We start from the raw sequence: 21,134 nt of genomic DNA on the forward strand, positions 1-21,134 counted from the left end.
CTGCGTGGGATTCCTCACAAGGATAGTTCACGGCTGCGTGGGATTCCACAGGGGGATGGTTCATGGCTGCATGGGATTCCTCAAGGAGGTGGTTCACGGCTGCATGGGATTCCTCATGGCCCCTCTGCATGTCTTACTGCTCAACCTTACACTGAAATAAGTAATTTACTTCAAAGTTCTTACAATGAACATTTCAGACTTTTACAATACCTACTTTCACAAAATTTGACTTTATGCGTAGTCTAAATCCTTCTTGCCCTTACATTCTTAAATCTAAATTATTAGTGAAATTGACTTTGAATGTGAATATAAAACTTATGGGTGGACAACCTATGTGAGATTAGGTAGGCTGAAAAATAATTAATCTCCAAACTAAGTAGGATCTGAGCAGTGCACTACTGGGTGCAGGTGCAGGGTTCCCAGACACTCCAGCCCTCAGAACCGACCTGGATCAGACCCACCCTCCCCTCCAGCCCCACTCCTGAGGCTCCTCCCATGAGGTTGACGTAGCTCTCATGGCTCTCCTTCCCGGTGGTTCTGTGGTCCTGTACCCGGGCGTGCTCAGTGTGATGCATCTTGAGCCTCTTTTTCTTAGACTGACCTTGGAGCTTGGCATTGACTTACGCTGGATTTTGCCATCCTTTTCTGTACCACTGTGCTACTGAGAAGGGGCTCGGCAGATACCAACGCAGAGAAGGGGATAGAAATAAGGTCTTATGAGTAGCAGTGGGAAGGCATCTGCTCAATTGATCACTCCATAAACAATGCCAGCAAGGGGTGGAGAGCTTGGGAAAATGTGCTGATGTTGTGATTAAATTGATTAGAGGTGACCTGCAGGCAGAGGCATTGGAAGGATGGGATGTTCTGGGTATGGGCTGTGAACGGTGACCTCAATATTCCAGACAGAGGCCGGGTTCCATGACAGGGAGATGTGGGAGGAGCCCCAGAATGAATAACGGCAGCTTTGGCTGAAGCAGGAGAGTCCCCGCCCGAGTCCCGGTGCCCTGGGAGATGTGAGAGGAAGGGCGTCCTCACTCCCGTTGGTGCTCCTGACCTCTGGGCTGCAGTCCAGCCCCCACTTCACCAAAACTGCCCTTCTGTCCTTCTTACACTACGCTGGACCCCAGGACACCAACACCAGCAAGTGCTCTCAGGCTCATCTGTCTCTTCCCAAGGCCATCCAATACCTTTGCCTGGCTGTCCATTCTGAAACACATTTTCCCTGATTTCTGTAAAACGCCAGGGTGTCCCCTTCCTTCTGAGCACCCCCCGGTGTCCCTCTCCAGATGGAAGATTTCCACACAGCCCCAAACATGAGAAACGCAGAGAGTCCAGGCCCCTCCCTCCCAGGTGTCTCATGACATCTTCCATCCTCCAGTGTCACCTGCCGTGGTGGAGTCACTGGCAAGGTCACGTTCACATCTGGTGCTCACACTTCTCTTCTGAGCCTCAGGCCGCCTGCCTGACACCAGCCCTCGGCTGTCCCAAAGATTCATCTATTCCAGCCTGGACTCTCAGCTTCCCTGCCCACAGCCCTCTCTTCCCAGCTCAGCAAGCCAGCACCTCCCAAGGTGCTCTGGAGCCAGGACAGAGGCCTCATCACAGAGGACATGAGATGCAGAAATGTTAAAACTTCAGGTGATTCCTGTAATGGGTGCCGGATGTGCCTGGTGAAGTGCTTTATGTCTTCACCCTTTCCTCTCACTGTTTTGCCAAACATTTCACTGATCAGCCTCCTGGCTGTCACTCCTCATGGGCTTGTTTTCTGCTGTTTGAGACGGGCTGAGACGGGCAGGCTGTCCCTCTCCTTTCCCACCACAGCATTGTTATTCCTGCTAATCCCAGTCACATGGAAAGAAATAAAACCACAAATACCTTTCAGTGAAAAGGCGACTTAACCCAGTTTTCCTCATGCTGTTATTGTGCGCTTTTTAAAACGTAAATGTGGGATTTTGCATTTGCCCTGGTGATTTCATTTCCTTCCTTCTGCCTCCTGGCTCCGGTCTGTCACCGTGCTCGTGACGGATGACAGCCATTTGATGTATTAACTAGGATTCTTGGCTTCCTGTGTGCTGAAATTGGATAAATGAAATTTCATCTTAAAATGAAAGTATTCACACAAGTGAGGGAACAAACTTTGCAGAACTCTCCAAGGGGACTTCAGAAATTATTTTAATTCCAAACAAGAATCTCTGGGGCAGTTGCTGAAACAACTATAAATTAACGAAATTGTGTTATTACTAAGCCCAAATGAAAAAAAAAAAAAAAACCATAGATAGTATGGGGATATGTCAAAAAGAGTAAATCAGTTCTTAGAGTTCCATGACTTGAAACAATTTAGTCTATGGATGTGAGATTATGAAGGTAAATACGTAATTCAGCAAATAGAGTAGAAACATGTCAAAACTCTAAACACGACACATCTCATCCTCACTGGTTCTGCAGCCATTTCATGCAATAACATTCGAATGCCACGCGGAAGGACAGGAGCTGAGGTCACCTGGTTTTCTACTACCTGGGAAGAAAAGACTGGCACTGGCCACTGGTAAGAAAGCTGTGGGAGAGTTGGGATTTCCAGCAGGAAAACCTCAAACAGAGGTGAACTGAAATCTCTTATCTGCAGACAATTTGTAAGGCAGTATATTTTTAGAGATCATGGAGTTGAACCCTTCATTTCACAAACACAAAAACTGAATTGTGAAGATTCTGCTCCATTTCCAGAGGCCAGCAGTGCGTGAAAGAACAGACCTCAGCCTCAGGCCCCATCCTCAGCTCGGACCTTCCTGAGCTCTGCTGTGTTTCTGTCCCACAGGTGTTCACTGATGGGTCACTGTGAGAAAGTAACTGTGCAGTACACAGTGTGCTGCCTGATGGCTGATGCTGACTCTGGGCCCAGCGCGGTGGCTCACGCCTATAATCCCAGCCCTCGGGGAAGCCTAGGCAGGAGGATCACTTGAAGCTGGGGATTTGAGACCAGCCTGGGCAACATCGATCTCATCTCTTAAAAACCGTTTAAAAAATTTAAAAATTAGCCAGGCATGGTGGTGTGTTCGTGTAGACCCTGCTACTCAGGAGGCTGAGGCAGGAGGATCACTTGAGCCCAGGAGCTTGAGGATGCAGTGAGCGATGATCATGCCAATGTAGTCCAACCTGGGTGACAGAGGGAGACCCAGTCTCTTAAAAAAAAAAAAAGAGAGAGAGAGAGAAAGAAAAAATAAGGCCAGCATGGTGCCTCACACCTGTAATCCCAACACTGTAAGAGGCTGAAGCCAGAGGGTCATTTGAGACCAGGAGTTTCAGGCCAGCCCTGGCAACACAGTGATATCTGGCCTCTACAAAATGAAAAATATAGCTGGGCATGGTGGTGCACACCTGCAGTACCAGCTACTTGGGAGGCTGAGGCACGAGAATCACTTGAATCCCAGAGGCAGAGGTTGCAGTGAGCCAAGATCATGCCACTGCACTCTAGCCTGGACCACAGAGTGAGATCCTATCTGAAAAAAAAAAAGAAAAAAGCTTAATAATGAAGTCCCCAAACTGAGGCTTTTGTGTAATGGAGAATAAGATATGCATCCAATAACTACAATCAGAGTGTGACAAATATTGTAAAAATTGTGTAAAAGTAAATAAATGAAATAAAGGATGCAGCTGTGACTTCCGCCTTGAGACATAGGGTTGGAGAAGGTGTGGGGCTGGTGTGCGGGGGGATGCTAACAGAAAGGAGGGGGAAGGGGCATCATTGCACACTGAAGGAGGGGCCCTGGTCCACACTGGAGCCCTCACCGCGTGTCCTTGGGGGTGGGAGTCACAGGGGAGCAGTTTGCAGCCAGAGAGCTTGATACTGAGACTTTATTCTCTTGCTAGTGGGGTGTCCTAACCTGGAAATCTAGACTTCCTTCTCCTGATAGCAGGGAGACTTTGGGGTTCCCTGAGCAGGGCGTTGGGCAGGCTGCCTTCAGGGTTCCCACACTGCAGACCCTAACTTTTGGCTAAGCTGCAACTGTCTGAATTTTTGAGATTACGGACTCACTATCAACTTGGTCGATGATCTAAGCTACAGCAGGAATTTCCGAGTGACCCGTAGTTTTCCTCTTATGAAAGTAAAAGGAAGTATTATGTCTAAATAATCCTCATGAAAGATCTAGACATTGTCTATTAAAAGAGGTGCATGTTCTCATTTTTCCAGGTCACATGTGAGGGTTTCTGCTAATGAGATTTGCTCCCACAGAGCTCAGGGTTGGAAGGCCCTTCTCCCAGCCAAAGTTCTTGCTTTGAGCCCAGTAATCTCTGTGGGGCAGGGGAGGCCGCCCCAAAGGGACAGAGAGGGAGACAGCCTGTCCAGAGGCTCCCAGGCAGCCCCACCTGCTCCCAAGGGCAGCCCATCGGAGCTGGGCCAGCTCTTGCAAGGGAGTCGGTGGCCTTGTAGGCAGGTGGCTGAGCACCCAAGCACCTGAACACCTCACCCTATGAGGTATCTCAGGGTGTCTGTGGGGACCCTGGGTGCTCGCTCCTTTGCCGGCCCTACAGGGACCTCCGTTCTCCACCCCAAGTCCAGCCTGGCTGAAGCCCATGGTCTCCCTCCACACCAGCCCGGAAGCTCCTTCAGGAGACCGCCCTGCCCCTCCCCTCACTGGATGCCCGGCCGCCCTTCTCAGGGGCTGCAGGCCTGAGCTCTGCTCACACTGACCCTTTCATTTGGACTCTCTGTCCCTGCTTTCACCGGAGAAGCTGCCAGCATCCTCCCCAAAGGCCTCCTCGTGCCAACATCCTCTCCACACATTACTAAGCACAGCCACGGGTCAGTCGCCAGTGCCTCAGAATGGGGCCTCGTGTGGAGTGAGGGCTGTCCACTGTCATCAGGTTAAGATCAGGGTGTTTAGGGTGGGCTCTAACCTGTGGTCACTGGTGTCCTCATGACGAGGGGAATTTTGACCCAGAGGCAGACAGAGGGAGACGGAGGAGGAGGACCCTGGACAAGCCAGCAGTGGCCTCGGAGTGACAGACACAGGGAGACGGAGGAAGAGGACCCTGGACAAGCCAGCAGTGGCCTCGGAGTGACAGACAGAGGGAGACAGAGGAAGAGGACCCTGGACAAGCCAGCAGTGGCCTCAGAGCGACAGACACAGGGAGACGGAGGAAGAGGACCCTGGACAAGCCAGCAGTGGCCTCAGAGCCTCAGAGTGAGCCCACTCTGCAGGCACCTGGGTCTGGGACTTCTGGCCTCCAAACTACAAGACAATTTGTTTTAAAATCCTGTTGTTTCAACCCAAGCATGGCACTTGGCTCCATCAGCCATGGGAAGCTCACACTCTCCCTTTCCTATGTTCCCTGCCCCAAATCTCAGCCTTGAGGTCTCCGCCGGTGACTTTACATAAGGAACTCTTCTTTGCCCACAACACAACAAGAAGTACAGTCCTGGGGGCGGCAGGTGGTCTGCTGTGCTCCTCCCATGAGCCCCACAGGGGAGGGGCATGGCTGGCAGGCACAGGCACAGGGAAGAGGTCTGAGGGCTGGGGTCCCTCCCTGCTGTGATTCCTGCCCTCCTCCCACACCCAGCCTCCTTCACAGGCATATGGGGAAGGGGTGGGGTGAGAGAGAGCTGGGGACTGGGTGGCCCTCCCTGTTCTCATGCCCATCAACCCCACGCTTGGCATTTCTAGCCAAAGCTCGGCAAGAGGCAAGGAGCCGAGAATCAGCTGGAAATTCAGCTGCCGGCCTGCATCTGGCCCCTGCGGATGTTCTGGCCTCTGGAAGATGAGATGCGTCCACGGGAAAAGCAGCCCCAAATCTGTCTGGGGGTCACTGGTTTCAGAAGCGCAGTGCACAGGAGCGGGTGGTGTTCACAGCCATGATGACGGGGTGGGAGGAAAGCTCCCCCTGGGACCCCAGCTCAGCTCCGCGTTGGGTGCGTGTCCACCTTCCTCACAAATGCAGGATTCTCTCCCCCAGGGCGGCGTCTACATCAAGCGTCTTTATTTGGGTTGGCACAGACAGAAGATGCACTGAACCACACGCTGACTTCTGGTCCAAAACACTGTACAAGTGTCTGTGGGTTGGTTGTAAAAATAAAGCTATGGCTCTGAGCCCAGGTTCTTAGGACATCTGAGGATGATGGAGGTAAAACAGAAGAGAAGTGACCCGGAGGCCCCGGGCGGACAATGCCTGCTCCTCTCAGGACTCCCAGTTCCACCTCAGAGGCCGGACACACAGATCACATGTGTGTACCCAGACAAGGCCCTGGCCTCAGGCACAGCACAGGTAACAAAGGCAGAAAGGAGAACCCACGTGGCTGACTGCCTGGGATGCAGGTGGATGTGGGGACCCAGTGGCTCACTTTGCATGGGGGCCCCGCCGTCTCTCACCCACGGGGGGCCCCGCCGCCTCTCACCCACGGGGGTCCCCGCTGTCTCTCACCCACGGGGGCACCACTGTCTCTTGCCCATGGGTGTCCTTGCTTCTTGAATTGAAAAGAATGAGAATATACTGATGGGGTTACCTTGCATAATTTTTAAAAATATCATGCAAGAAAGGGAGATAGGAGGGAGAACAATGGGTGGGAAGGAGGAAAAAGGAAGGGGAAGAGGAGAGTGAGTAAGGGAGAGGGAGAGGTGGTAGGAGGAGCACGGGAGCCTGAGAGTGGGCGTGGAATCCTGGGAAATGAGGATTGAGAGGAAGTAGAAACAGGAGGCCGGGAAGGATGAAAATGAGGAGGAAGGCACTGTCTGCCCCAGCCCCAGAACTCTGGCCAGCAGTTTTATTTTTTTATTTTTATTTTACTTTAGTTCTGGGGTACATGTGCAGATCCTGCAGGAGTGTTACATAGGTTGACACACGCCATGGTGATTTGCTTCATCCATCCCCCTGTCACCTACATTAGGTATTTTTCCTAAAGTTATCCCTCCCCAATCTCCCCACCCCCCGCTCTCCCTCCCCTAGTCCCCTACCCCCCAACAGACCCCAGTGTGTGATATTCCCCTCCCTGTGTCCATGAGTTCTCATTGTTCAACACCCACTTATGAGTGAGAACATGTGGTGTTTGGTTTTCTGTTCTTGTGTCAGTTTGCTGAGAATCATGGTTTCCAGATTCATCCATGTCCCTGCAAAGGACATGACCTCATCCTTTTTTATGGCTGCATAGTATTCCATGGTGATATGTGCCATATTTTCTTTATCCAGTCTATCATCGATGAGCATTTGGGTTGGTTCCAAGTCTTTGCTATTGTAAACAGTGCCACAATAAACATACATGTGCATGTGTCTTTATAATAGAATAATTTATGATCCATTGAATATATACCCGGTAATGGGATTGCTGGGTCAAATGGTATTTCTATTTCTAAATCCTTGAGGAATCGCCACACTGTCTTCCACAATGGTTGAACTAATTTACACTCCCACCAGCAGTATAAACATATTCCTATTTCTCCACATCCTCTCTAGCATCTGTTGTCTCCTGATTTTTTAATGATTGCCATTCTAACTGGCATGAGATGGTATCTCAATGTGATTTTGATTTGCATTTCTCTAATGACCAGTGACAATGAGCATTTTTTCATATGTTTGTTGGCCATATAAATGTCTTCTTTTGAAAAGTGTCTGTTCATATCTTTCACCCACTTTTTGATGGGGTTGTTTCCAACTTCAGCAAAGTCTCAGGATACAAAATCAATGTGCAAAAATCACAAGCATTCCTATACACCAATAACAGACAAACAGAGAGCAAAATCATGAATGAACTCCCACTCACAATTGCTACAAACAGAATAAAACACCTAGGAATACAACTAACAAAGGATGGAAGGGACCTCTTCAAGGAGAACTACAAACCACTGTTCAAGGAAATAAGAGAGGACACAAACAGATGGAAACACATTCCATGCTCATGGTTAGGAAGAATCAATATCGTGAAAATGGCCACACTGCCCAAAGTAATTTATAGATTCAATGCTTTCTCCATCAAACTGCCATTGACCTTCTTCACAGAACTGGAAAAAACCACCTCAAACTTCACATGGAACCAAAAAAGAGCCTGCATAGCCAAGACAGTCCTAAGCAAAAGGAACAAACCTGGAGGCATCATGCTGCCTGACTTCAAACTATACTACAAGGCTACAGTAATCAAAACAGCATGGTACTGGAACCAAAACAGAGCTATAGACCAACAGAACAGAACAGAAGCCTCAGAAGTAATGCCACATCTGATATTTGGCAAACCATTAGATATTTGACAAACCTGACAAAAACAAGAACTGGGGAAAGGATTCTCTGTTTAATAAACGGTATTGGGAAAACTGGCTGGCCATGTGCAGAAAGCTGAAACTGGACCCCTTCCTTACACCTCACACCAAAATTAGCTCCAGATGGATTAAAGACTTAAACATAAGACCTAACGCCATAAACAACCTAGAAGAAAACCATGGCAATACCATTCAGGACATAGGTATAGGTGAGGACTTCATGACTAAAACACCAAAAGTAATGGCAACAAAGGCAAATGGGATCTAATTAAACTTAAGACTTTCTGCACAGAAAAAGCAGCCATCATTAGAGTAAACCAGCAACCAACAGAATGGGAAAAATTTTTGCAAGCTACCCATCTGATAAAGGGCTAATATCCAGAATCTACAAAGAACTAAAACAAATATACAAGACAAAATGCAGTTTTAAGACTGGGAATGGAATTCAGCATCAGGAGGCCTGGCCTTCCACATGAGTGACATGAGAATGCTGACTGGGCGTGTGGATGTGTGAGGAGCAGAACTGCTAACGCTTCAGATGCCTCATCTGCAGGGTGGCAGCGTGACCTGGTCCATGTCTACTCATGCCTATGCACCTGCCTCTGTCTACCTATCTCCCCTATCATCCATCTGTCTACTCATGTTTGCCTATCTGTCTATCCATCATCTGATTGTCTTATCCCCTAACTCTATCATCTGTCATCCGTTTATGTACCATCTATCTACATAACGATCTATTATCTTTCTTTGTATCTATCTGAAAGTGCTTTGCAATCAGCCTAGCACCTACCTGTTTTGAGACAGGTGGTCTTTCTGGGATCTGCCAGATCTGAGTACCGATACAGACAATGGGATCCAGACACTTTGGGTCCCCTTTGTAGGGAGCTACAATAGCTCCAAAGCCGGCGACAATTTCAGTGGAAAATCCAGATGACTCTGAATTGTGGCAGATAAGAGCTCCTTACATCACACCTTGTCCTGCAACCGTCATGTGTTTGGCCTCCCCCAGGGAGTCAATCCTACCCCAGGGACGGGGAGTCAGGCTGCACTCTCCTCACGCCGCTCACAGGCATGGTGCACACATGGAACACGTTTGGTTAAAGACTCATGTGAAACACATCAAGCAGTGCAACTGCGGGAAAGCGTTCACCACCACGGAGACTCAAACAACACTGCATCCCTATGAAAACTGTTTCTCATGTCAGAAAATATTTTCCTTCACCAGTGGAGAGAGCATTACATTTTGTGGTCATTTTTGTAAGAGTCTAAAAAATCTCACCCCAGTGCCATGAAGGACGCCTCCCGGGTTTTGTTTAGACAGAGGTGGAATAGGTAAATGCGAGTACCTGGCACGGAGCCCTTCTCAGACGCTCTGCCGAGCTAAGAGGACGCAAGTTCAGTCTCGTCTCTTTGGCTGATGACGCAGCTTGTTTCCGTCCACTTTAGAAGGAGCTTTTCACTTTAACACTGGCTCTTCCAAAGACACTTGGAGACACTGTTTAGGCCAAAAGGGGATGTCTTTAGGTTTCTTTCTGCCACAAAGATACATTTTTTTGTGAAAGCCCTTCCAAAATTAGGATTCCAGCTACTGGCAGTCTCTAGTAAAGTGGCTGTGATCGTGCGGTCGGAGGCTGATTAACTTGTGTAATCTACAAAGATAAATGCCAGGCCACAGTAACGGGGAAAGACATCACTCACATTCACAAGGTCTTTTCCAGAGAGAAAGAACTTTTAAAAGTTGTTCGAGAGCCACATTGAATTCACTATATGTTTCTGTGGCTAAAAGTCATAGCCAGAAGTAGACATTCACTGACTGATTGCCTGTTTTCCATGAAGTATGGCTGGCTTCAAAGGGCAAAAGAGGCTCCAGAATCTGTTTTGAAATATGCGTCTTTCACAGTTAGAAATAAATTTAGAGGTTGATCATATTGATTTTTCATGAGAAATTGCTGGAATAAAGCCATCTTCTGGGTGGTTTCAGGGAAAAGTAATCCCATGATTGTTGAGCTCTGTGCACTCCAGCACTGTGTGAGCATTATTTAGAATAACTTAAAGCCACTTCCAGCCAGGTCAACAGAACATTCAGCAATTTAATTCCCAAGCTCCTGAAACCCTGCTCGTATTTCATAATCACAAGACACACTCCATTGACTGCGAGGAATTCCAATTTCTTGTGAAAGCCCTTCAACAACCAAATAAACGAATCACAAGTTAGATTAAGAAAGAAAGCCACTCAGCAGTGCTCACTGAATAATTGATTATGTCTTGTATGATTTTTTTTTGTCATAGAATCTTCTCGTGAGACAAATTTGAACATTTTAAAATGACAGAATATTGAGTTTTTATTTTTGTTTAGAGAATGTTATCCTCCTCATTCAAACAACACATTGGAAATGCCCGCAGTGTTGTAAATAATGGAGGTAGAAAAAGGATGCATCCCCCAGCTGGAATTTCCACAGACGCAGAATGGGTCATTAATAAAGCACAACGTCTTCACAGAAAAAGAATCTAAACAGGTTAGACTTTTAAAGTAAAAGGACTTAAGACTCATAATTCATGAATGTTTGCTCTGTGGTCTCCGTGTTAGACTTTGGGTATATCATCCCCTACATTACCTGAAAAATCATCCTGCAGTAATTTTTAGCATATGCATGCCCACAAAGATGAAGAAAATTCAGAAGTGTGGCTAAAAAGCTTGTAGTCAACTACGCAGTTGGTGTAAAGAAATTGCTAGTGAGGTAATGCTGGCCCCTGTAGGAAACAGCAGCTTTCACTGGCTGAATGTTATTTTTAACTTGAGGCTGTGCCTGCTCAGGGGGACAGGAGGCCTGCACCCTGGTGGTCGTCAGAGAATCAAGGACATCCGAGCACAAGGCAGGCTGGGGACCCTGGTCTTTTTCTGTCTGCTGGGTGAAGAAGAAATGGATTGGTTCATTAACTAGTCTCACCACAGAGTCCTTCGCTCCTTTCTCCTAAATGAGACACCCAAAGCCCCATCCAGCTGCTGCACCCAATGCAAAGTCCAGACCCTCTGGGTGCCATGCATTCTCTTCATCAGCCACAATGGCATTTCTCGTTCACCACACTGTCAGTTACAAAGACACATTTTCCATCTCTCAAAAGGCAGGGCGAGGTAGGTTAGGATGCTCCTGTGGATGGAAAAGAACAAGGTTGTGAACACGGACCCACAGCAATCCAAGCCCCGCCGGGTGGGCAGAATCAGGCTCTATGCCGTGGATTTGGGGTTGGATTTGAGGGCCCGTCGGCTGGGTCCTGTTTCCTGTGAGATTATTCCTTCTCCACCCCCCGAGTCATTGATGAGCGTGGGGCGGGGGAGCTTGAACATCATTAATCAGCAAGTGACCACCAACCCAACACAGCCTCGCAGCCAGGCTCCACCTCGAGAAAGACGATTCTCACCCTTGCTTCAGCCTCCATCCCAAGGGTCACACTCTCCCGGTTCCTAAGGGCCTAGATCGGCTGGGCCTGCCTCTGCATGAGTGCAGATGGGATCAGGCAGTGTCTTCACGCCTGCTTCATTCTGCTCCACGTTTGGTCTGGGAGGCTGCAGCCCCTCTGCTGTGTGCATTCACAGGCCTCTTGCGTGATGTGTGCTGTACCATGGTGCAAATTATGACAGTCTATGTGATTGTCCATTCCACAACGGAAGGACACTCTGGTAGTCTCCAGTCGAGCTTCATTGCTAGTGTGGATGCCGCGTCTGTAAGCGTGTTTTTGGTAAACTCACATGTGCATTCGTAGGTAGGCGAGTGTTCAGCTCCGGCTGATATTGCTACACTTTCTCCCCATGTGGTTTTACCAATTCACACTTTTGCCAGTAATATATGTGAGCTCTGTTGGCTGCAAACCCCTTGTGCCCTTGGAATGTGCCATCTTTCCCTCCTTTACACCTTGTCCTGGGTGGTGGGTATGCGGCCATTGCTTGGCATTTCCACTGTGCAGTTTCAGATACGGGGACCGTCTTCCTGGATCCTGTGTCCTGTGCTGGGCTACATAACCGCATCGAATTTTTTCTCCACACATAGGAAGGAGATTGTTCTCAGCCGGGCATGGTGGCTCACACCTATAATCCCAGCACTTTGGGAGGCCGAGGTGGGCGGATCACCTGAGGTTGGGAGTTCGAGACCAGCCTGACCAACATGTAGAAACCCTGCCTCTACCAAAAATGCAAAAAGTTAGCAGGGTGTGGCCGCACATGCCTGTGATCCCAGCTACTCGGGGGGCTGAGGCAGAGGTTGCAGTGAAGCGAGATTGCATCATTGCACTCCAGCCTGGGCAACAAGAGCAAAAAAACTCTGTGTCAAAAAAATAAATAAGTAAACTATAAATTAAAAAGAAGGAGTTTGGTTTCTTCCCATACCATGTGTTTTCAATTTAGCAGTGGCTCTTTGGAGGACACTTGGAAGCACTGTTTAGTCAAAAGTTGATGTGGAAATCACAGCAGGTGTAGAACGATGCCGGCCCCAGACCTGCACGCAGAAGACTCCCCAAAGCTGTGGCCCCTGAGGGCTGTGAAGGGGCCGCGCCTCCCCGCAGCGTGCTGCTCTCAGGAAACCGCCAGAGGCACCAGTGACAGAGGCAACTGTACTTCGCTGACTGTGTTAAGTTATACCACCAGAAAACTATCCTGAAAGTATCAGACATTTGCCGGCAGAAATAACTAAATCATTGGGTCCTCAAAGGCTTGAAGAAATTGCTTTCTATTACTCAAATAGCAGGAAGTAAGACTGGAAATTAAAAAAGAAATGCTTTGAGAAAAATTTTAAAAGCCCACAAAAAATTCTAATTAAAGAAAACAAAACGTCTGCTTGTGGCATAAAGCAACCCAGACATCCAACATTTAAGATTTGAGGGACACACACATTCAGTCAGCTGCACTTTGCATTTCGGGACTCTGTGTCCACAAAGACTTCAAATTGTCCAAACTAAATTTAACAATCAGGCAATGATATCAGACTAACTCCAGCTAGGTCTGACCCTGAAGGGAAGAGATCATTTGTTCAAAGTCACACTTCTTTACTACCCTTTCCTAACATAATCTACTCTTTAAATAGAAGTATAAAATTGTGTATTAAGTCCATCCTAGTGGGAGGATAATGGTGCTTATTGAGGTGTGGCCATTATATTTTAAAATGCTTTTCACTTTGTAAGCTTACATTAAAAAGACAGGTATTTTATTTTCAGGTGTACTGATGAATTAAAAAATAGTTAAAATAAGCAAATATCTACTGTGCATCAACCAAGAGCCATTGTTTTAGGGCCCTAGAGAGGATGGGGGTGCACACAGGACCAGGGCATCATCCTGGCCAGGCAAAGGCCTCAGCATGAATGGGGCAAATATCTACCTACAAGAGTCCCTGCAACCTACGGAAAATGGCAGTGAGGATATAATAAAACCAAAGCGCCAGGGAAGAAAAGCAAGGGAGGAACTCAGTATAAGCAGATGCACCACACGGAGAAGATGCCATCTCCTGACGCTGCAGGAGGCAATGTCACCAAGTGGGAAGGAAAGATGTGTGTCCCTAGATGCGAAAGCTTGAGAGAGCCTTGCTGGTGCCCGAGACCCTGGGAGCGAGGCTTGAGGGAACAGTGGCTGGATCTGGTCTGAGAATTGCAAACAGGGTGCTGTGGCCTGCAGATGAAGCCCAGATGCTTTGATCTCCGTGAACTCTTTCTGTTTCATTCTGCTTGTAACAACAATACAATATCAGTCTTCCTCCGCTGCCCCTGGGTGCACTTCCTCCAGCCAACAGCCTTCCAGAGGTTGCCACCAGTTACAGGAAAACAATCCGTGGTCCTCCAACAGGAATCGAAAGCCTCCTGCTTTCTCTGCCCACCCGCTGTGGTCTGATTTCCACTCCTGTCCAGTGGAGATGTGCTTGATCCATGCAGGCCTCCCTTATACCACTCACAGCGTTGTTCCTGCCGGGAAACATTTCACAAATTCAACCTGATCAGAGGGATGGGTGGCGGGAGACCAAGGACTTCATATTTATCCAACTGAGAAAATGGATCTCTTAATCAGGCAATGGAGGTTGGCAAGGATGGGCATCTGTTTATTTTTGACAAAGAAGAACCAGTCATAGGCTCTGGAGCTCCAGGGACTTCTGAGGCGATCAGGTGAAGGACTATGTTGTGGCATTTGAATCTTCCTTGTGAAGGAGTAGGGAGAACACAGCTCTACAGTGGTTTTACCCCCTTTCTAGGGAATTTGTTGCCTTGCAGGGCAAGGTGTCCACTTGCTATATAGTTTTCTAATCCAATTCAATAAAGCGACTCCACTAGAAACATTTGCAAAGCTTGTGTGGAGTCTCATAATAGTAACATAAAATAGTAAAATTTACATAAATTAGTTATTTCTGAATTTCTGATTCCATCATTGTATCTTAACATAGGGCAAGCTTAGCACTATCATACTTCAGTGAATTTCAACGTAGGCAAATTGCTGCACAGAGAATTGATATACTTGAAGTGGACAGCATAAGGCTGGGGCAGGGCTATGAATTCTGTCTTGTGAGGTAGTCAGCTTTTTTGACTATTGGTTGAATCAATGATTTAGAAAGGATTTCATGACTTACTTTAATAATGTGCACTGTGTGCATTCATTCTAATTAACTTAAATAATTAATAATTGATTATACTAATTAATAATTAATCATTCTTTCTTATTCAGAAGTTCATTTTCAGGAAGACCTAGTGGGTATTGAAAGTGGGCCAGAGGAGGATTAAACCTGACCCACACTTCGGAGACTTTGTGAATATCTGTGCTTTAATTAAACGGTAAAGTTGGGTTATGAAGCTCAGGTAGTTAAAACCATTTTTACTGAAATTGGGATATATGAGACTTTGCTGAATGGTTTATAAGGGAAATTATAGAGTACATATAATATGTGGAACATTATTCAAGATGCTTTAGCTTGTAAAGTACTAATATGATTTCACGATAATCTCAAATATAGATTAGATAAATTCCTGTTTTAAATAAGATACAGAAGAGTGCATTCTTAAGCAGGTTCACACTAGTTAGAAAGAATAGGACTGAAAAACTACATTTTCTGTATGGCTGTTATAGGACAGATTCTCCTATTCCCACTAAGCACATAACAAAATTAACTCCAGATTCATGGGCTCCATTAATAAAAACTTAATAATTGTATGGAAATGTAGCTCGAGTAACACTGTTTAGGTAAAATCTGCTGAAAACCTGCCTGCGACTCTTGTCTCCTGTTCTTGGAGCCCCTCAGACCTCTGGCTGATCCCCTCTGCACCAGACCTGCCCTGAGGCCTGGAGAAGCAAAGGAACCCCACTCTCAGATGCAACCAGCCTGCACTTAGAGCGCTCCACCATCCCTTTTCCCTGATTAGAACACGTTTTTGTCCCGCTCTACATCCAGAGGCACCTTCAGCTCCTGAGAAGGAGTTCCTGGCCAACAGCTAAGAGGGAAGAAGCCTGGCTAGCATAGGTCCCATGCCAGCTCTGCCACAATGCCAGCAACATGCAGAGATCACCTGCGCCAGACACGCCCTGGGTAACTCCTCAAATTATTTCCCAGGAGCTGCAGCTTGTGCCAACCCAGGAGCAGGCAGAGTCTGTGGCATCACACTCAGCTGGTGGGTGTAGATGAGAGAGACCAGTCATCGCTGGACCACAGATGCAGACAGACCAGTCAGCCGCCTAGTCAGCACATGCGGACAGAACAGGCATCACCCCTGGCCCACAGGTGCCGAAGGGACAGGTTATAACCCCTGCCAACAGGTGCCGAAGGGACAGGTCATAATCTCCAGCCAGTACGTGCAGAAGAGACAGTCATCGCCCCTGGCCTGGCAGGTGCAGAAGCGATGGGTCATAATTTCCACTGGCAGGTGCAGAAGGGACAAGCCTCACCCCCAGCTGGCAGGTGCAGAATGGACAGGTCATAACCCCCAGCTGGCAGGTGCAGAAGGGACAGGTGTCACCCCCGGCCGGCAGGTGCAGAAGGGACAGACATCATCCCAGGCTGGCAGGTACAGAAGGGACAGGCATCACCCTGCCAGCAGGTGCAGAAGGAACAGGCGTCACCCCGCCAGCAGGTGCAGGGGTTCCCTTGCAGCAGTTGGACATGAGGCCAAAAACAGAAGCTGAGGGCGGGTGCTGGGGCATTCCTGGAGCTAAAGAAGCCAAGGCCTGTGCCTGCCCCAGGGCTGACCCTGCACACAGTCCCAAGCACTAGGGAGCGAGGGCATCTGGTGGGGCCCTGAGCAGGCTGCGCCTCTCCTGGACTTGGCCACAGAACCCGGGGGTGCTAAGTGCGCCTTATGGACACCGTCAGGTTGGGGCTATTCCACAGGAAGTGGACGATCAGCCCTTCCTTGATCCTTGGACTCTCCCCCTGCCCCTACTGTGGGTGAACACTGCCTGTTCCCTGTGCTCTGGGGAGAAGGCTCTGGGCACTGGGGCCAGCCTGCTCACGCCAGGTGTGGGGTGCTTCCTTAGTGCTCCCTCTGCACTGCCCTCTGTGCTCCCTTCCATGCTTCTCCCAGGGCACTTGCTCTCCGACCTCCTGCCGAGAACCTGGAGGGACAACTGCGTGTTGCCTGAGCCGCCCGTCCGTGTTCCTCCATCAGGGCAGCCCAGGAGGATCTGTGTTCCTCCATCAGGGCAGCCCAGGGGGATGAGGGAGGACTTGCACTCGTTCATTCCTCTCAGGGATGTGCCAGGATAACATGGTGCAGCCCACCTGGCCACGCAGGTCCCGGTGAGGCGCACCCTCCAGCGCCTGCTGTCTCTTCAGTGCTGAATCTGGCTGGGCCAAGAGAAGGAAGAGGAAGGCTCTGTGCCCTGGTGACGGGGTGGGAGTGAAGGGTCTGCGGGTGCTTGCAGGAGAGGCAGACCCTGACTCTCCACTCCAGCCCCTTCCTCAGCATCGACAGCTGTCACTCAGAAAACTGAGTAAGTTCTGACTGTGTTTTTGATAACATGTTGAAATAGACCTCACATTATAAACTACTTTCAGGATTTAATATTTCTTTATTTTACTATGAGGTTGATCTTCTTTATTAAATATACATTTCATGCTGGTTTGTGATGCTTTAAATATTAACTATGAGAATCCTTTGCAATGGAGTCGTTTATTTTCAGGAAAAGGCAATATGGCTTTGCAGCAGAAACATACTGATGTGTATCCAGGGTGCAGGGCCCCCACTGTGTATTTAATCACTCTGCACAGGCCAAGAGGAAACTCATTTTTGTCTATTTAATTGTTGGCGTCACCAAGGACAATTATGTCCAGAACAGGTTCTCTGCTACTGACGGTGTTAATTTACTGCATGAGTTGGCACTGGTATTATTAAAGACCAACAGGTATTACAAAGGGAATTCCTCACTAGGTGAGCTGTGTGTGGCCCCACCCTGGTCAAAGGAAAGTTGGTATCCGCAGAATCCAGACGTCGATGGGACGAAAGCTTCTTCCATGAGAAGCAGTTGCAAGGGAGCAGCATGTGTGCTGGCTGAGGAATGCATTGCTCCCCCGTAGAGCGCATTCCTTGTGACGGATCCCTCTGTGGTTTGTAACATGAGACCCAGGAAGCTCCTGCCTCTGGAAGGGGCCATCAGGGGACCCCGGCTCACTGACAATGGAGTTTCTCTGCATGCGTTGGGAGGGGAAGGCTGAGTGTTCTCTCACTGTGTTTCCATCAAAAATAGAGTTTCTGTCACTTCGAAGAAACATAAAGCCAGCATAAAATATGGCCTTAGGAAAACCAAGGCCATTCACTGAGCTAGACATGACGGATGGGAAACTCTGATGTGATGGCCTCCTCATCTCTCCTGTGCTCCGTTCCAACTCAGGGAGCATCCGTTTAGGGAATTCAGGAATTTATGGGTTGCTGTCACATGTGTGCTTTCATGTGTACACGGAAGGATTTACCTACTCCTGTTACACATGTGCATTCATGTGAACATGGTTTATGGATTCCTGTCACATGTGTGGATTCATGTGTACATGGCTTATGGATTCCTGTCACATGTGTGTATTCATGTGTACATGGCTTACGGATTCCTGTCACGTGTGTGGATTCATGTGTACATGGTTTACAGATTCCTGTCATGGATGTTCATTCATGTGTACATGGAAGCAATGAGGTTGAAGGAATCCTCCCTGTGGGGCAGGGTCACGAAGTCCACATCTTTGAAAATTAATGAGTACTGGCCTCTGTCCACACTAGTCCCAGGCCAGCTCCTGTACTTGGAGGACTCCGTCATGTGAGCACCCACCTCGGTGTGGAGATCTGTGCTAACAACAGCCTCTGCCGCGTTGAGGGCACTGAGCAAGGACCTGTCACAGTTTGTGTTTTACTTCCCTGTGGGATGAGTGTGTCACCGCCGTTAGTTTCTGGCCTAGGGTCAGACACCAGCTGGGACAAAGCCCCCAAGAAAGCAGCCAGGAGGATAGGGTCCCAGGCCTCCACTGCCTCTGAGAGCCCCCGATCGCTGCTGGCGCTCTGTGTTCTGGAAGGCGCCCCCAGCCAGCAGGGCTCCGGCAGGTCTGATCGCTGGCCTGTGTCCAGGGCTCCTCAGGCTCAGCCCATCTCCATCTCTGTACCAGCAGTGATGTCAGTGCTTCCAGCCTGTGGGAGTCTCTTCCTCCTCTGCTCGCCCGTGTACTCCCAGGCCTCCCTAATCCCCCACATCCTTCCAGTCTCCACACAGGTCCCCCTCAGCTTTGGCCAGGAGCTCCCACACTCCCAGTCCCCCCCACAGCCCCCCTCCTCCCCACCCACGTTTCCCTGGGCTGGGGTGCCTCCAGCCCTGTGGACCCTGTCCTGAGCCCGCCTCGCCTGTGTCTGGGTGTGGAAAGCCTTCCAGGTGCATCCCATGGCACGGCCAGGGCTGACCATGGGCTCTGGGTTCCAGGCCCTGCACCCTGGGGCTGACTGCCCTGCGTCCACTTCCTGACTCCTGAAGATGGTCCGGTGCCAGGGGAAGGTGTGTGAGGACCCAGACATCCCCAGCCTGTTGCAGAGGTCAGGCACAGTTAGACACTAAGATCGCATCACTTTCTCTCTCAAGGAAGATTTCGAATGTTCCTAGAACTTGTAAAACAGGGGAAAAAAAGCCAAACTGTTTTCTTCTACTGCCTTCATACCACGTTCCACACTTCAACCCTGACACCAGATCTGGGGGCTCCTCTCAGGCTGACCTGCCCTCCCCTGCCAGCTGGGAGTGCTGTAGTTCTGTGTGGGGCTTCTCCCAGGCTGACTTGCAATCCCTCAGCAGCCAAAAGTTTCATAATTCTGTGTGAGGCTTCTCCCAGGCTGACCGGCTCTCCCTCACCAGCCAAGAGTCTCACAATTCTGTGTGAGGCTTCTCCCAGGCTGACTTGCTCTCCCTCACCAGCTGAGAGTCCACATTCAGTGAAGAGCCTCCTCCCAGGCTAGGCAGCTCTCCCTCAACACCGAGAGTCCCGTAATTCCATTTACTTCTGCTGCTGTCTACCTCGCGACCATGCCAGGTCTCATGGGTTATCAGATCCATCCCACGAAGCTGCTCCACTTCAGGTGCCAGGGAAAGTGGAGGCCTGCAATCCGTGGGGTTCCCTGTGACTCCTCTGTGGGTTCTATTATTGCTAGAATGGCTCACAAACTCAGAAAACACTTAATTTACGGTTCACCCATTTATCACAGAAACTCAGGAACAGCAGATGGAAGAGGTGCAGAGGGTACTGCAGGGGTCTGGAGCCTCCACGCCCACTCAGGGGGCCCCATCTTCCCAGCACCCCCACAAGAGTCCTCACCCAGCACAATGGGTTCCATCATTGGTCAGTGGTGATGACATCTGTCCCAAGCCCCTCCCCCTCTTCTGAGGTCTGGGTGAGGGTGAGGGTCTCTAACCCACCAATCATACCCTTGCTTCCTCTGGCAAGCAACTGTAACCCCTGGCTCTCTAGGGGCTTTCCTAAAACCATCTCAAGGTCAGGTCAGGAGTGGCTTAAATAAGCTTGTTGCAGACAACTACCTCCACCTCACAGCTCTGCAGCTGTCTCAGGAAGAAGATACCAGATCTTGTAGCGAAAGACACTCCTGCTGTTCTGCTCACTAAGGACATGACAAGGGTTTTAGGAGCTGTGAACCAGGAATTCTGGATGAACACACAAATTCACATTTCTCATTTAAGTCACAGCTCCGGAGAACTTTCTCACCAGCTGTCGATCCCAGAGCACGGGCTGAAAGAGCAGGTTTGAGCTTTTTATGGGTTTTGCTGCTTTTTCCGTCTCCTCTGCTCCCTTCCTCTTTCCTCCCTCTCCTTCTCTTCCTCCCAATCTTTACCATAATTAAAAGAAAAAAAGGAGTTCACTTTGAGAAATTAATGTAACAGGACAAAATTAGCAATAGGCAGTGTCACTGGAGATGGGGACATGGGAGTGAGACAGAGTCAGAGGCTGAAGCGAAGCCTGGGAGACAGGCATGGGCCACGCCTCACGTGGTGCTGTTCCCACTTGTGGTCGAGTAGAAAGACACACACTGGCAAGGGTGGGATGCAGTATTCACGAGTTTAAAACACGCCAGCCGCATGTGAAAGGAAACACCTGTGAATGTCCATGGGCCAGTGTGTTCTAACGTTCTCCCTGTGGCAGATTCTCTGTCCCTTCCTGCAGTCACGCTCACACCAGCACCGAAAACACTGAGAACAGGCATTCCCAGCCCTCTGCTGGTCCCCGGGCCAGAGGCAGGACTGAGTCCCACCCTGCTCAGTTGGTAAGCCTTGGACATCTCGACCTTTCTCAAGCATAGAAAGAGTCTGACACGTGCAATAAGAACAGCACAGACCCCAGTAGCAAAGGGGCACACCCACCCTCTGTCATGCTAGCTGTGTGTGCCTGGGCAAGAGGCTGACGGGTA

The sequence above is a fragment of the Sapajus apella genome, unplaced genomic scaffold, assembly GCF_009761245.1.
Source record: "Sapajus apella isolate SASKATOON/1434 unplaced genomic scaffold, GSC_monkey_1.0 scaffold31, whole genome shotgun sequence".
Lineage (NCBI taxonomy): Eukaryota > Metazoa > Chordata > Mammalia > Primates > Cebidae > Sapajus > Sapajus apella.